The following is an 18,275-nucleotide window of genomic DNA, read 5'->3' as shown; positions in this document are numbered from 1 at the left end:
AAAATCTCAATTGCAAATGTTGTTTGGAGTTTATTGGGTGCCCCGCGCTAAGGTGCTTCCGCGGCTCCTTGCTGGAGCAAGGCGGGTGCGGTGGGTTCCGCCTGTGCGGGGAGCTGGAGTAGCGGGGGGTTGGTGCAGGGAGTGTGTGGGGGGGGGGAAGGAAAAGACACAGTCGAGAGTAGCTGAGACTTTGTGCCCCCGTTGGAGAGATGGTTGAGTCCTCGTCAAGGTTGCTGTGGTATCCCAGAAACACCATTCACTCCGAGCTGTGACCGCGCACCATCCACAGCAACAACTCCGCTGCGCCTGGCCGAGGAATAGGAATTGGGAGATCGCAAGAATAATATGAAAGGGATCTGCAAAGGGGAAATCCGTGCGAAGGAAGCGAAATTAGCAGRCTTTTGGGAAAGGGGATGTTCTAAATGTGGCCGGCTGGACTTCATCCTGGTGAAGAAAATGGAGATTAAAAGTGGATTTACATTTTGGAACCTCGTCTTTTTATTGATGGTTTCGTATGTGAAAGGTAGGGTAGTATTTGAGGGGTATATTTTAAGGGGGGGTCCCTTTGCTTTCGGTCAGGGCGTTGCAAGATCTCATCCTATGCACAGGTATATTCAAAAACATAATTCTCTGTGATTTTGTATTTGCACTGTGGGTACTTTGCAGTGGGAAGAAATAAATGATCGTTAAGCGGGGAGGAAAGAAGGAGTTGATACAGAGCTCTCTTTGGAGATAGGAAATGTATTTGTTTGCCAGGCTTGGCTTTCAATGCAGTGACTGAGCTGGGGCTCAAATATTCTTGCAGTATGCTCAAACGGTACGTGAGTTGGTTCATATAGCCTCTAACTAGTGTATATTCAAGCAAATCCCACCAAGTGACTTTTTTAAGGTGATGTGGGTGGTAGCGGAGGGTATTACCTACATTYCCCCCCCCCCCCCCTTTTTTTTTTTTTTTTTTTTCGGGCTAGCAAAAGAGCTCTTTGCGRGAATGCCAGTATCGATGCACTTCTTAGTTTAACCCATTCCATGAGGAAAGTTAGGAGGGCGATGAGAGGGTGTGTGGCGTCTCGCATCCGAATTGCGCTTCCTCGCTCTGCGCTTTGCCTGCGGAGCTGCCTGGGCTGGGGAAAAGGCATGGGCGCAATCCAGCCTGGAAGGCACGGTCTGCTGCGGAGTGCAAAGATCGCCACCTTCTCCTTTCCTCCTCTGGTACCCATCCCCAGTCTTCCTCCCGTGTGCTTTTGTGGTCTTTTTAATATTTTTTTTTTTCCCTGCTTCTTTGGCAGGGAGTGGGAGGCGGGAGCAAGGGAGATTTTTCTTCCTTTCTGCTCTGAGCCCTCTGCCCGTGAAAGGAGGGCAAAGAGGAAACCTCTAGTTAGCGGCACGAATATCTCCCTTAAGTCAGTGCTTGCAGACAGCAGAGAGGGATAATGCTCAGAGAGGGAAGCGGTGCTCGAGCCTGGACACCGCCGCTATTCCCGGGCACCGCTGCATGGAGCAGTGCTGATCCCCCTGGYGTGCTGCCGTGGAGGGATCTATTCTGCAACTCCACTCCGTCGCTCGGCTGGGCGAAATAATCTCCCCTTGTTTGCGGCCGCTGATTAGTATCTGATTAATCATCCCTTTAGCCCCCTGCTCATCCTCATCCTTCCTCCCCGCCTCACCCGCACACTCTGGGCATATCGAGCAGACGGTATTGATCCTCTCCGAGTTTTGGGACTCGGCTGGCGCGCTCGGCGGCCAGGAGGAKGTGTGAGCCGGGGGGGCATTCAAGGCGCGCCCGCCCGAGCGGCCTCTGCCTTGTATGAAACACTTTATTGTGGAGCTCTGCAGCTGCTTGTCCTCCCATTTGCATTCCGTGGAAACGAGAATTTCGTGTTGCACGGGGGCGGGAGCCGGGCGGGGGGAGGGGGAGAAAAGGAGAGGATTTACCTCATCCCACGTTATCGTGCCACGGTATCCGCGGCTTGCCGTGAATGTTAACACACGTTTTAATTACAGGCTTCTTGCCTCTGTTTACGTCTGTCGAGGMGAGCTGCTCCGGGAGCTTTGCCCAGGCTGCGACCGAGACCGAGGCGGGAGCTTGGGTTTGGCGGGAGGGTGGCGGAGGAGAAGGTGTTTTTTGGGAAAAGCGGCATTTCTTACTCCTTGCTCAGCTCCCGCTCCCTAGCGCTGTGTGAGCGCGTGCAAGTCATCATACGGGCGGAGGCGGCAGCGGCGCCGCCGCGGGGCTGCGCGAGGCTGCGCGGGGCGCGGAGGCAGCAGCGCCGCCCGCGGCGCTGCGCGGGGTTCCAGGCACCTGTTGAGGGCCCGGAGGGGGGTCTGCAAAACGCAGCGGGTGCCTCGGGCAGAGCCCGGGGTGAAGCTCCCGGGACGGCCYCAGGGACATCTGGCCTTGTCACCCGGCCCTGCACATCCTCCATCCCAGCGAGAAGCTGCCAAGCATCTTAGCAGCTTCCTCCCTCCTCAGGGCCTGAGTGTTCAGGGTGCTGAGCCCAGCACTTTCCATAGGCTTCCGTGGATTTAGGGTCCTCCCAGCAGGAGACAACCTGGGAGCTTGGATTTTTTTTTTTTTTTTTTTTTTTTTTTTTTTTTTCCTGGACGTGAATTCCCTTAGGCAGCCAGGTTTGACAGAGCTGGCTTAGGCTCACTGCAGCACTGCATCTATTTTGAGCATTTATATTTAGTTCTCTGCACACTCCCGTGAATGAATACATTTTACCTTGATTTACATTCCTATTGTGTCAGCACACGGTGCTCCTGCTCCCAGAAACCTTGGCAGATGCAAAGAGTGAATGAACATCACCCAGCTACGGGGAGGAAGCAACTCCCCAGAGGCTGCATCTGCTCTCCCATCACCCGTCATGGCCATTTCTTTATACCCTGCTTCCTCAAGCTCTCATCAAGCTCTTGCTTGATCACCCCTACTACATAGTGCAGCACCACTCARTAACACTGAAGCTGTTGCTGGGGTTCCTGTCATTCAAACTACTTCCATAACACCAGTCCGTATCTGTCACCTAGGCCCTTCCCACTTCTATTGCTGTTCCTCCAGTCTGATGCACAGCTACCTCCCCTGTCCTGGCTCTCTCATCTATCAGACTATCTCAGGAAGCTTATGCAGCCAGTCATATCTGCTTAMTTACATGCTCTCCCGTAAGTGCATCTGGCTGCATAAACACAAAGTTTCTTCAGATGATCATCTACAGATTGTAGATGTAGATCCAGAATTTCACAGCAATTACTGGGAGGGGGCAGAAAGGAGAGAGGAGAGAGAAAAGATAGGAAAAAAATATAGGAAAAAGATATTCCAGAACTGCTGGGAAAGGAGACGCAGTAAGAGCTGGARTGATAAGGAAAACTCTTCCATGAAAATCTTTACCTGCTAATACGATATCCTGTTATATCATTGATCAGTGTCCAGGAATGATTTCCCTTGGACAAGCACAGAATAAAAAAAGGAAAGAAATGGCSTCTTTGAAAAGTGAGAGGAAAAGGCATTAAACAATAAGACATGAGCCAGTGCCAAGCAGTGTCATTCCTGCCCAGCTGCAGGGGAAGATRGATGCTGTGCTCTTACATTCTGTAAATGTGCAGGCAGATAGCGAAGCTCCTTTCCTTTCCACTCCAGTTCCCCAGGAAGTAATGAGAAGCCCCTGTTTAGGCAGAGGAGATAAACTGATCTTGGAGAAGTGAGGGGAAACCTCTACTGCCCAAGTCCCTTAAAGAAGAAGGAAGGAGGGTAGATGAAATTCAAGGCAGTTCTTCTATGGGGGGAAAAAAAAGGGCATTTTAATGCAAAAGTGTTTGCCCTCTGGAATTCAGAAGGGAAATACTTGCATTCCTTCAAAGTGCCTCAGGTTGACACCTGAGTGCCCCAAACCATGCTTGCGACCAGTTTATGGAAGGAAACCAGGGGGGAAACCAAGAGAAATGAGCAGGGACCCAAAGACTTYTCCATCTTTTGCATTTAGCTGTTGCTCCAAGACAGGGAGCACCAAGGTTTGCTCTTTTGTCTGCCCTGCTAAAAGGCAGCCTTGCCTCTGCCGCTGCTCCTCTGCTTCCCGACGCAGCTGTGACAAGGGGATGGGGGAGCTTTCCAAGCAGCAGTTCCTCCATGGGGGGAGAAACAGGGGCAAAACAGGCAGGATTTCTGAGAGATGAATACCTGGCATATAGGAATATGTAGCAGGGACGAAATATGCCCTGTGCCTCCACAGCCCCTTTCCCAGCCCAGCTGTGCTCCCCGCAGTCCCAGGCACCCCCTGCGGCCCCTCCCTGCCCACTGGGGCTGGTGAGGGGACCTGTCCTGTGTCAATGGGGGGTGGCAGGACAGGTCTCCCTGCTCCCTCATGTCCCCGGAGGGGGAGGCGACAGGAGGCTGCCTCCCTGTGTGTTCATGTGAGTACTTGTGCGTGTGAGTGTGCATGGCACATGGGGAGACGCTGGCAGGAGACACCGTGTTGTCCTTTCTGCTCAGCTGGCTCCTCCGCACAACCTCCTGCTGCCTTTTTTTTTTTTTTTTTTGTTATTATTTATTTATTTTTGTTCTCCCCAGCATCACATAAGACCTATCTGCCCAGCAGGCTGTGGATAGTGTCTCAGTGCTGTCTTCAGACTCCTCAGTTTTGCAGGGATGCAACCAGAGCTGGGAGCCCCCTGCCTTTGCTGAGCAGGTCAAGCAAGGACCCCACCGTGCGCTTTTTGCGCAGTGCAAAGCACCAGCCCCGCCAACCCCCCCACCCCGGCAGCATCGCCTCCTCAGGGCCGCGTCTCCCTCTGGCAGCCTGGGACCTGGTGGGCTTCTGACCTCATCCCTGCACCAGAGCCCCTCCTCCCAGCAATACTGCTTTGCCTTCCTTGCTTTTTCTTCCTTCAGTTCAGGCACTACTCCAAGTGTCTGCTTGCTTGCAATTCTCAGGCAGTTTTTAGTGGTTTTTATTTCTTTTTTCTTTTTATTTTCCCTTCCCTTCAGACAACCCAGCAGGCTGTACCTTCAGCTCAGTTATCAGCATCCTGACTTGGAAGCACCAGCCCCTCAGAGCTGTGGAAACCCATGGATGTTCTTTAAAATCCTTCCTACTTGGAAAACTCTTATGCAGAAGCTTACAATCTGCCTGAATTCTAGCGGGCTACTTCTGGAGCATCATTTTTAATAGGCATGGCGCTATTAATTCTGTAACAGAGAGCTCGCATCCATCCTTCATCCTCTATTACATGTCCAGACACACATTCTGTGTCTCTTTGAAAGCACCAAATGATGCAATTGCTTGTATAAGCAGTAGTAACCACTGAATCTATATGAATCTGTCAAAAAGGGAGGAAAGCACACAATTATTTAGATATATTTTAAAATGGCATTGAAACTTCCTGTTGTGATGATTTGCATGATTATAATATCTTCTCAGAGAAATGGTTAAGAATGATGTGACCTTGTATCCTTTTTTTTTTCCCCCCAAAAAAAAGGTGTTTTTTWAAAAAAAAAWAWAAATAAAAAAAAATAGAAAAGGTGGCCAGGATAGAATGTATCTAATTTTCAGAGGTCTTAAGCTCCCGATCTCCATCTGGCTTTAGTAAGAGCCTGGGGAACTAGTTAACACCTCTAAAACACGGCCAAGTGAGTCCAATGTTACAATGCTRATACAGAGAGGTTACAGAGAGGCAATATAAATCATAAGAAAATGTCTATAAAATGACTTGCAATTATATGTAAAATGTTAAATCTATAAAATTTGATAAGTTGGAATAGAAAATGCCTTAAGATCTGCTGCAAAAAAATTAGTTTTCCCTTTTCCAGTAATAGGATTGTAATGTCTCAAACTCAGCTTCTTCCTGATGAGTATCATTCAACGTGCATTTCTGGGTGTAATGGTCAACCCTGACATGAGAGAAGGAAATTTTTGTTGGAAATTAGTTCACCAGACTATGCCAAATCAATCTCCCAGAAAAGAATGGTCAGAGAGCACAAAATTTGGCCCAASGTGTAGGTTTCTCAGAGTCCTATAATTTGAAGGCAGAGCTTATTACATATTTGAAGAACCAATATTTAAGTAATAAATCAGAGAGGCATRTGAAAAAGTAGTTATTCCAAGTCTATAAAATATACCTTATCATTGTGATTCCATAATTATCCTGCTAGAGCTTTCTTTAAAGTTTCGGAGCTCTTGTAAGTCTTAAACACGTGACATTTGAACATTAACTTCATGGAAGGAATAACTTTCTTTCTCAGTGGAACTGTACAATTTCCTAAAAAAATTGTATCTATTAAATCAACAAGGAGGACTGTACTTAGCAATGGTCCTGGATCTAACATACATATAATATGTAAAAAGCCTAATACTACTAGGAAATGTTGAATATCTGCTTCCCAACATCCAGTTCTTCTTTTCGGGAACTGAAAAACAACAACAAGAACAACGAAAATCTAAAGACAAAAAAGAAGATTTTCAAAAATAGCTTTTTGTAGAGATTTACATCTATTCATTTAATGTACATTTGTGTACATTTTCCTGTACACATTTGAGTGCATAGTCTTTCTGTCTTAGTCTCACAGATCACATAAACTCTGAAGGATCCTTTGGGAGCATAAGAATTGTAGATGGGTCCRTAATCCCAATGTTAGAAGTGCTGAATATGATGTAAAAGTTGATGAAGGAAATGGTGGGAGTTTGTAATCTCCTTCCCAGTGCCTGAAATATTAGAGAAGATTTCTTAATATTATTATTAATTATTATTAATTATTTATTATTATTATTATTTACTTGTTCCTGGAATTCCTCCTGGAGGGGGATATCTTCAGGATTTGGGAGAATGGTGTTAAAGGGTTCCCCTGGATCTGGTGTCTGATCAAAGTACATGATCAAAACAAGATGTGATGCAATCAGCATGGACATACATAGATGGATCATTTTTACTTGGATTATCTATATGTATGTGATGTGTCACATACAGCATTGTGTATAATATTCATGTTATGTCATAGAAATAAATTGAATCACATTAATGATGCCCAGCAATAGAAGAAATTCACAAGATACAGCAGAAATTCTCACCCCTTGTAGTCGGCAAATGGCAGATTATTTTCCCTATAGGACTAAAGGAGTCCTGAGATAGAAAAGACTAAATAATTACTTGGATTATATAGATGATGCAGTCACTGCTTCTCATCTTAAATTCAATTTTATCTGCATCCCATATCTTCATATCTATTTTATTTTTATATACTTTTATATCTATATATACTGTAGAGCTTGTAGCTTAATTGTGTATTGTGTATATGCATATGTGTTTAATACATATATATCATGAATATAGAACATGTCAATATTAACTATACTTTTGCTTACGTTGTAGAGAAACAGTTTGCATTTTTTAGCTTGCAAAGGTGGAACTAACAACTTGAAATGTATGTGCTTATTAAGCAATCCATTACTTCTTGTTTTGTATTTCTAATCTCATAAGGGAGTTGGACTATTATGTGTAACTGGTTTCACTAACAAAATGAGAGTATGAGTAGTTATATCTAGCAAAAGTTAAGAGAAAAGCTTGATGAAGGTTGATGAAGTTACTAAAAAGGCAAATAAAAAAAAATTGATCTCACCACACTAGGAATTAATTGACACAATTATCTAATCCCACTCTTTTAGGAACATTTTGCCAAATTTAGTTTCTATAAGACAGTTCATAATAGAATGAAAACTTCTAATCACCTTTCAACCACAGAAAAGTATTTCAGTGCTATTTTCTGCTTTATTTTATAGTGCTGCTATTATCATTTAAGGAGTTTGATGTATCATGTCTCAGAGGTGGCTATATTTCAGTGGCAGTTAAAATGATCCCTCTGTGATCATTATCTTACTTACAAAACTGTCATCAGCCCCAGTTAGTGGATATTTGCAAGTCTAGCCTGGAGTCCTTAACAAGCTACATAAATGCAGACTATGGATATTCTTTTTATTTTCACATACCACTGAGCTAACACTAGGAGAATTATAAGACCTCTCCTCCTGGTTTCTCCGAGCCAGAAGGATTTTTTTGAGCCAGAAGGATTTTTTTTTTTTTTTTTTTTTTTTTTGTGTGTGTGTGTGTGTGTGTGTATGTGATAAGCTTGGTTGAATTAAAACCAATCTTTTAAGAGTCTACACAAAAATTTATTTTTTTCTTATGTACATCAACTTTGACCCAAATGAAATACCGTAATGAAAGTGATGAATGAATTGTATTATGAAATGAGCATCTAGAGCATCTAATCCCATTGAAAGCAACAGGAGAATCTCTACTGTCTTCGATAGGAGCAGGAGCAGTATCTCCGGGAGCATATTCTCCTCTGGTTCTCCTGGAATCTTGAATTTCGGTTTCTTGTGCATAAATTTAATTTGATCCTGAAATATAAATCACAGTGAGAGCCATGTATTTGGAAATTTTGGAATACATTGGAAAACCTCCACAAAAGTAAATTGCATATGTATCTGCTTTAGGAAAATAAAATTGTATTTGGATACAGTTAGAATATTTTCTCTCTGTATTCTATTGATCAGCATGTTAACACATCCAGGGATCAGTCCTCTAGGTATGATATAATGCAGACTAACAAAACATCAATTATCTTAAAACAACAGAATACTCCTGCTATTTTTGCCAGGCTGTATGCTCAGTTACAATCAATTTACAGTTTTACATTTAGAACCCTTTTTCAGTGTTCTTCATTATCATTTTGTTCTCCRGTAAAACAATTCGTGATAGGTTGCTAATAGCTGCAGAGGAACTGGAAGGAATTGAGAAAACAGATATCAATTTAGAATGCTTTCAGATTTAATCATTAATAAAATATTTAAAAAAAACTTTCTGTTGGATAATCACGTATAATTCCAACTATGAAGTTAAGATCTGAAAGTACCAAAATAGCTAGCTAAACCAAAACACACTGGAACTGAAACACACTGGGGGGGAAGAAAAAAAAAAAAAAAAAAAAAAAAAAAGTGTCCAACTCCTGAACATGGAAGCCAGAGCTGGTAGGGAGAAAAGGAAAGGTCTTTGGCCACCTCACATGCCCAAGTCAATCAGTTCTGTGGGAGAAACTGCCTGTCTTTTTCGTGGATCTTTTGAAAGGATTGCAAGGCTGTGGGAAGAGCAGGATTTTGTTGGCAAAAATKCACCCCCACACACACAGAGGCACTTCAGGTAGCAGCCTTCTCTAGATCCATCAGGAAAAATCTATGCTTAATCCATGATGGTACTTGCGTTGTGCATCTCCTCTTATGTTGTCTGTGTCTATGATAACTCTATTATACTCTCAAATATGCATTAAAATAAAAAATTGGGAATATTTATTAGATAAATTTGATCCACTATAGTCTTATGAGTTCATCAATTCTTGTTGCATGACATAGGCCTTTTAATGGCTGCAAGAAAAAGAATACATGCAAATATAAGTATATATTTATGAATGTGTAATTTATAATGTTTAACTGAAAGGGCAAGTTCAGACAATTTCTCCAAAATCTTTATATTCATTCACTGCTTGAAAGAATGCTTATGTGAACAGAGAATTTTTGTCAGCCTAATATAGAGAAGTTACATAATACAAGCTATATCTTATCAAGTTTTAGCAATATGTATGCAAGGCAATTGCCCTTTTTCTCTTTCTGCTATTACTAAAATTCTTAATATTTTTGCATCATTCACATCATTAAAAAGAATGCTTTCTTCAGTTGAGTATATGTCCTGGAACTGAGAAAAAATCAACACATTCTATTTCTTGGTCTTGAAAAATGTCCTTTTACCATGGGAGGAGGGGTACTGGTTGCTCAGAATGGGTTTCTTGTGGTGATCTCTAATTTTAAAACAAACAGGGACATCATTACTTACTCCTTTTCACATCACGATGCAGCGTATCCGCCACTTTCATTCAGAACTCTCCCTTTCAAAAGATGCTCCTTTCTGCCAGCTCTTTAAAGGGGGCCCATCGTTCCCTGTATGCAACACACATAGTTATTAGCTCCAGAGACTTTGATAACATCACCTCTTTACCCTTTATTTCAATCTTGGCAACTCCTTCCTGGTAAAATAAAATACCTCTGACATTTGGGAGAATATTTCTTCTGAGGTTTTTATAGATTCCATTTAATGAACTCTCATACCTCCTAAATTCAACCATATTCTCTTTATAGCAATTACAGACATCTCGTAAGAATGTGAATGTTATTAAACTTCAGTGGCCAAATTTTCTACCTGAGTACTACAGCATTATTGGGAAAGTTTAATTTTCATCATTTTATGAGGAAAGAAAAATAACATAGCCAGTAAACTGGTAATAGCCTTCGAGCATTTTTCTTAGAGGATGCAGTTCTCATAGTTACCTCCCATATCCTCTCATGCAAGGATAACAGGTTTTCCTTGACAAATGGAGGAGATAAATATTATTGGCATTTTCATTGTCAGCAGTGGAAAGTTGCAGGAATCAACAATACAAGACACAGTGATCTTTGGTAAAAATCCTGACGAAGTTATGCTTCTCAAAGCTATTTATCTGAAATAGCAAAAGCTATTTTCAATCAGCAACTGGGACTGTGCTTAATATAGAGTACAACAGCCTTAGCGACTCTTGGGTATCTATCTATGTAACYTTTCTAAATATATGCTTCCAAAAATTTTAAATCTCCTTACTACTACAGTTTTGTCATTGAAATCTCTATGACTTTCTATGCTGATTTTAGTTCTAAATTAAGCCACCCACCCCTCATCCCCCCAAAAAAACCCGTAAGTGTAAACCTCTCTCTAAATATATTTTCACTACACCAGCTAGCTTCTGCATTTTTTCCCCTGATTTATCCAGCCTCTCTTATTCTTCTGGAATACTTCCCAAACATTCTTCCCACTCCACAAGTACTGTTGGACCTCTGGAGAAGTTCCAAAAAGCATAAAGCCTACAGCACAATATAGAAAGTTCTCTACAGTTATATGTCATTCRTAAATCCTTTTGTGGCTCAAAGTAATAAATATATAAGGGCAATCTATTAGGAAATTACATATCCTCCCAGCCCTGCAATCATAGACTAGGTTTATTAATTTTTCCAGGATGTTCTTTGGACTTCAAACCATCTGCAAGAAGGCAAAGCTGAAAGGGCAGAGGTTCAGATTAATTTATTTTCACATTTTATGGTCCACTGGGTCTATATGCAAGTCTATGTTTTGATAACTAAAATAATAATACCTCTCTGTCCGAAACTTGAAAATATTCAAAAATAATATGATTAAAAGAAATCAAAACTTTTACTAGTAAGCATTTTACAATTATAGTAGTCAACATTGCTAGTTATGTTCTATGTCTATTAATTTACTAGTAAACATTATACAATCAATGTATAGCCTGTTTTGGAAATCTAAGATATACCTTCTCTGTTTTTCAAGTTCCTGCACATGCAGTGAAACTGCTCATGAGACATGGTAAAGGAAAATTTTTAGCTCTTCCAGAATTTAAAATTCTAAAGGATATTTTAGATGAATAACAATAATCATAAAGAATTCACAGAGTAACATACAGCAAGATTCGTAAGGAATCTGCTTCACGCTTGGTCTAAGATTTGTTTTAAGCATTTCAGTGAAATCAGGTGAACTTTCTGTGTGTCTGCCTTGTGAAAGGCGCCTTTCCAAAATGCTTGCTTTCGGGCCTCTTGTATTGGTTCTTCTTTGAAAACCATTGACCTTGGAGTTAAGGCAGATAATCAGCTAAGAAGAGAATCTGTGGAGCAGGCCTTCTTATATTAACAAGTCATGAAATGTCTGGTAGGTTCAAGGCATGTTTGAAGTAACTATAAGGAAAATAAATCATTTATTTAAAAATACAATATGAGATACAATGAACATTGAATCTTCATTCATGATTTTGCAGAGGTACTTCTCAAGATAGAACTGTACTTTATTGTTAACTGAGATGTTTTCTAAAGAACATTTTCTTCACTTTTACATGCTGTGTTTTTTCTTGCTTTATTAAGTCAGCATATATTCTCTGTAGGTTAAAATCCCCTGACGAAACTGATTTGGATATATTTGGTTTGTAATTGGTTTGTAATTTTTTTTGTCTCACCCAAGCCCTCCATGCTTCATTTGCACAAAGTTTATTTGCGCTGTCTCTCCTGTGTCATACTTTCTTGTGCTTTCAAATGAATAAACCACAAGGGGCTAGACTCCTATTMCTTTTCTGGCACAGTTGGATGGCATTGCATTTTCAAGAAGACGTACAATTATTTTTTCTTCATTGCCGATTTCATGTAATTGACTTAGTAGATATAATGTAATTGACCTAATAGATGTCCATTGTATACCAAATATACCAAATATCCATATTTTACAAGCTCAGTGTTGTTTTGTTTTCCTTCTGTTTAAAACTATTTTTCTATTAAATGTTGCAAGATGATCATAATTCCTTTCATTAAGAATGTCTCATTTCTTTAAGTGGAAAGTACATTTAAAAAGCAAGAGATATCAGATATTCATTTACAACCATACTGGAGCATTTAACATTATCGGTAATTAATTTAGATCTTGTCCCCACTAAGACCAAAAGAAGATTTATCATTGACTTTTTAACAGAAGAGAACAAATTGCTGTAACAAACAAAATTCTTACAATGCCAAGGAGTTTACTTCTTTAGGATGTAAAAGTTCTACAAAACTGTTCATCCCATGCATGACGCTAGATTGATGGTAGTGAAAAACTGTAACTGTTGAACCTTAGCAGATATTTGGGGATTATTTTCCAAAACTCATGCTGATGGTATTAAGCCAGTGCATTAAGCAGTTAACACTGTTTAGAACCTTATAAACTTCAGYCCATTTCTGCTCAGGTTCTTAGGATGGTAGTAAAGTGAGCCGTAAGAAGCTATTATACATCTTAAGATTGCTATTGAGTCTTATTATACAATTTTGAAACTTAGCATAACTCATCATTCATTTATGAAGATGGCAGGAGAATGGCAACCTGATCAGAAAATCAAAAAAAAAAAAAAAAAAAAAAAAAATCTTTAGAGCACAATGGGGCTACTTTTTATTAACCAATTACCCTTTCTTTAAACTGTGGTATGGTCTGGAAGTTGGCAGAAACTCATGAGAAACCCTGAGAGTTTAAAGTTTCTGGCTGATCTCTAAATCAAAAACAGCTGAACAGATTTAAATATTTTGTGTAAACAAATTTGCATCCAGACTGCTTATCTGCTTGCCAGCTTTCAGTATGACATTTTCTGAAATGATGGAAAAATGCTAAGTCCTTAATGCTAAATGGAGTTCATAATGGAAATTCTGACAGACCCATAATTACCTGTATTGTGATTCTGCTGAAAGCTTCTTTATCTGTCTAATCTTTCACAATGGAGTTAAATATATAAATTCTTGAAGGAAGGAAAAGAGGAACTTTGAATATATGTTAAATATGCAAACTACCGGTGCTATATTCTTTCCTAGCCATCTATTTAGGAAGGTAGCATTTACAAGAAATTATTTGTAAAAGGCGTAGCCCTTTGTGGAACTGTTAAAGCAGTAAAAGCCATGCTAAAAGTTTAACTTATCCTCCATTTTTTGAGCTCTTTTAGTCAGTTTTATAGTAAGCATAGGTAAATATGATAAAAAAAATACCATTTTTAATGAGATAGAGTGAACTATGCTAAATACAATGCCTGAAAAAGACCTTCTGCCCAATAACATATCCATCAATTAACTTTTCTGTACCTTAATACTTAGCTCCTGTGCTAAAACGGCTTGCACTGTGAAGAGAAAGGGGGAGAAAAGGATTACAGTATGTTTAGAAAGTTTCTCCAGAAAATGAAGTGGAATAATATTAAAACAACCCAGAAAAGTATGGATGCTGGATGCTCTAATTTAAGTTGGCATTATCTGCCAACTCAGAGGAGATTTGAAGTTTCTCTGAAGTGCTTTTTTTCTCAGCGTCTCTTTCATACTTGTCCAGGAAATAACCACGTGAAAAAAAAAATAAGTAAAGAAAGAAAGCCACATGATGCTTGCTCAGTAGAGGTAGAAAACCGCACATATTTGAAGCTTGCCATATCTACCTGAGCCAGGCTAGCTGACATTCCCCAGCACTATGTTCTAGTATTCACACTAGAGCAGCCCCTCTGCTAGGCACAACCTTCCCTTCCATTCTTGGCTCCTATGGTTTGCTGAGAGGATGAAGACTGTTGACCACTTGCATTACAATTGCTGGTCAGGCTCAAAGAAAATATCTGGAGAGAAAACAGCGGAACATATCCCCCTGCCACTCTCTCTCTAAATGGGCACGTTCTTCACAAAGGGCTCAGGACTTTTTTTTTTTTTTTTTTTTTTTTTGGCTCTGATGATAAAAAGCCCGCTTCAGTTTTTAAGTCAGTTTTTGCTCTTTAACTTCTTTAACATCTTTGTGCCCTTCTTCAAATGCAAAGATAAAGATTACAGCCATCCCTCAAGATCAAGACATCAGAGTTTTCCACATTTTTTAGGGGGAGAGARGAATAAGTGGGTACCTTGTCTTATTCTCAATACACTTCCTAAGCATGTCTAACATGGTTCTAGGASATTCAGTTTCTGCAGAACATTGTCTATCATTTCTGAGAACTATCAGTTATGGCTCTGAGATCATAACTTTACAGTCCAAATTCATCATCATGCAGGTATTGTTTTGATATTTTTTTCCTAGATGCACATTAATCTACCCTGAAACTTATCTACCTACATACTCTTTGTCCACATGTTCATTTTGTGAGGCCCTTATGGAACTCCTCAGCATTTGTACTTCACTGGAATGTTGGAAAGAATTTAGTGTCATCACCATTCTCAGGAATTTCTCTATAAACTCCTTATTCCACAGAGGATGAAGAACTGGGGAAAAAACACCGCATCATTAATTCTGAGGCAGTGATTCTTCTTCATCCAAGTAGTAACTATTGAGCTCTGCTATCTTTTAAATGGTTTTACATCTATGAAAGGATCTTTCCACCTATCCKATGGCAATTTATTCTCTTTAATATACTTTCATGTGGAATCTTGTCAAAGGCTTCTGATAAGTTGGCAGCTATTATGTTTAAAAAGATTAATTATTCTGATCTCTGTATCTGCACCCAGAACTCCCATTTGCTGGATGGGAGCTTTAACCAATGACATTTAGAACAAGTAGAACAGACTCCTTACTTTGGCTCTGCCTGTCTCATGCCTGCTCCTTTTATAAACTGGAGTATATAAAAACCTGAAGGGTGAATGTAGCTCCCTACAGCCCATCGAGAAGGGGCTGAACTCAGTGATGGCCAGTGATAGGACAAGGGGCAATGGGTATAAGTTGAAACACAGAAAGTTCCATCTCCATATGAGAAAGAGCTTCTTTACTGTGAGGGTGCCAGAGCCCTAGAACAGGCTGCCCAGGGAGGTTGTGGAGTCTCCTTCTCTGGAGATCTTCCAAATCTGTCTGCATGTGACCCTGTGTCATGTGGTATAGGTGTTCTTGCTTGAAGRGGAGTTGGACTAGGTAATCTTTAGAGGTCCTTTCCAACCTTAACTACTCTGTGATTCTGTGAATAAAAAAATACAGATTTAGAAAGAGATACTAGTCAAAAGCTGCAACAAACAGGCAATGTGGAAAAGGTGAGCTTGACAACATGGACAAAGTTTGGAAAATTGGGATACAACCATGAAGACCCATGAAAAGTCAGATTTGTAATCACGCTTTCACAGACCTGTCTGTATGGGATAATAACCCAAGCCAAGGGTTGGTTATTACTGCATGTCTCGTTTCAAAGAGCTTCTTGGCGTGTCATGCGTCARTTGCTGTCAGCACTCGCGGAGGCGAATTTTCTCTCAAACGCAGTATATGGGACATGCAGTAACCCAGATTTTGAACTCTAGCATGGATATGATGCCTCACGCCTTAGCCACTTGAAAGAAGGCTGAGAGGAATAACGACAAGTCCATCTCAGCTCGGCAGCACCTGACTTAACAGCTGGCAAGTACCTTGCTACGTTAAGCCCCCCAAACACTGGAGACGATGACTATCTGTGCGTGTTGCTGTGGCCATTAGACAGAGGAGCCTTAAGGGATTTGAGGGCTGAATCAGAGTACTTTTCATGTTATTCCTGGGGTAGGATGAGAGAGTTTAGTACTTCAATAGGAGATGTCTAAAAAAAACTTTCTGGAGATGCAGGAAAGAATACTGATTTGGTAGGAAGCACTTCTGTCTYTGCAGTTTGAACTACTGAGCAGCATGCCAGGAAAAATGTTGAGACATTCAGCAGTTGTGGTTGTCACCTTTCAGATAAGATGTTGCTGAGCTGGCTGGTCCTAAAAGATTTCATGGCATTTTCACAGAATGTTGTTATTGGCCATCATCTCCTGGCTCCATTCCCACTTGGATAATTACAGTCTGCTAGCTGAATCCTCTAAGCACAGTAGGTTAAATAACCTTCTAAGCAGAATATGTTAAATAACATACTTCAATTCCTCTCTTAATCTTCTGAGGGGCATTTCTGTGATCTGTTAAACAGTGGTTCTGTGTAATCTAAAAGGAAACCTGATATAGATTGTGAGGAAAAGTGACTCTTTAGATGAGGTGTTTACTACTCAGTGCTCACTGATACACAGCTGCATATCCAAGGCCTGCCATGCAGAGTTTCTCAGTGCTGCACAAAAACGCAGGCGAACTACCTCCTTATCAAGATGGATGCAATTTAATTGAGAATTAGTGGAATTTTAGAAACCCAGTATAGTTTGTTCCATGTAACAAGATGAGGATGAGTTTGGAGAAATCTCCACAGTCTATTGTGAAACGTTTAAATAAACCTTGTGAAGGTTTAAATAAAGATCAGTAACATGAGAAATAAAGGTACAYGAATGCAAAATACAAGAGTAAATGTAAAGATGTGTGAAAACTTTGGATTTATCTTAGATATAAAAAAAAAAAAATGGGTGCAGGGGGCAAAACTGGTCAGTTTGCCCAGCGATGAAGTTTTGCATATTTGGATAAAATGAAAATATTTCAGATATAGCAGAGTAGGACATTTTGTCAAGCACTTTCTGCTTGTTCAGCTCTTTGTTTTAGTGAAAATAATAAAATTTTCACTTACACCGACTGACTAGCATTAAACTAGCAGTGTATAATGGGCACTTGCGTTGGTCAACAGTTCCTTCAGGCATAGTATGGACAGGAATGCAGCGAGAATATATATGAAAAAATAGCCTATTTGCATAGTCTTCCGTAAGYCTGGAAGGATCTCTTTAGCCAGAGAAAGGGGTTTACTGTCTATAAAGAAAATATGACCGTATTGGAAGATTTCCTCATGATTGTTCTGTCATGTATTTTGCAGACTATACAAGCTCCTGGGAAGGCTGTATTTTTGTGAGTTTTACATGGAATGATTCAACACACAATGCAATCTCATAGAAATTCTACAACTTCCTGTACTCTTTGACATTGTAACACTAAAAGGCAAAAAAAAAAAAAGGTATTTATAGTCCTTCATGCATACATTTCTTCTTAAATTACAGCCTTGGTCCTGTCTATTAAAAGCAAAGAAACAAAGAAACAAACACAAAACCAATGTATTTTATGTAATGCTGTGCATAAACTATGCATAAAGTATTCAAAGGGTTGTTGCACAGATGAACTGACTGGAAGCAGCTTTTATTTTCATAGCTCTTTGAAAAACATTTGCACCTGATTTTAGTAAACAGTGTTCTTAAGCGCAAATAATGTCCGTTTTGATTGTAGTCTTAAAGCCTGCAAAGTTTTAATATTGGTTTGACATGAGAGAAGTGTGGAGACCTTTTGCTTTGCTTATTGTTTTGACTTAGTGTTGCCAAAAACTGCATTAGCTGCTATTTTTGGAGCTCCTCCACATAGAATTTTCATTAACTTGGTTCATGTTTGAATAAAAAATTGAAACATGTGAGTATAATACAATACACACAGTTCTGATCAATTAACCACATTCTTGCATGTAAAGGTCAGGAGTAAAATAGAATACATTAATTTCTTAATTAATTAGGAATTTTATTTGTGGGTCTGCAAAATGCCAGTTACTCTGATTTGCAACTTGCCAACATATTTCCAAAATATTTGGGATATACTTAGTCATTTGAAATACACTTTGAAGTCTGCAGTTTCTACAKGATTCAAGGGAATTTTTACTGTCCTTTGCCAAGAAAAATGAAAATCTGAAGTTAGTGGGTTAAATATMATTTGCTTTAATTACTTTAAACATATTATTATTCACAAATGATTATTTATATGCCCTTTATAAAGTT

General features: G+C 40.1%; 1 long non-coding RNA gene across 1 annotated transcript in view; it reads left to right on the top strand.

Moving 5' to 3' along the window:
• The first annotated feature begins 348 nt into the window (after positions 1–348).
• Positions 349–18,275, top strand: part of LOC112953609 — a 73,494-nt gene continuing 55,567 nt past the window's right edge. Inside the window, exon 1 of the long non-coding RNA XR_003250583.1 lies at positions 349–523. This is a non-coding gene — a long non-coding RNA (uncharacterized LOC112953609). The remainder of the gene's footprint in view (positions 524–18,275) is intronic.

This window comes from Nothoprocta perdicaria, unplaced genomic scaffold (assembly GCF_003342845.1).
Source record: "Nothoprocta perdicaria isolate Ctin4 unplaced genomic scaffold, notPer1 scaffold_453, whole genome shotgun sequence".
Taxonomy (NCBI): domain Eukaryota; kingdom Metazoa; phylum Chordata; class Aves; order Tinamiformes; family Tinamidae; genus Nothoprocta; species Nothoprocta perdicaria.
Note: the sequence above shows the minus strand (reverse complement) of the source record. Positions and strands in the feature narration are given on the sequence as shown.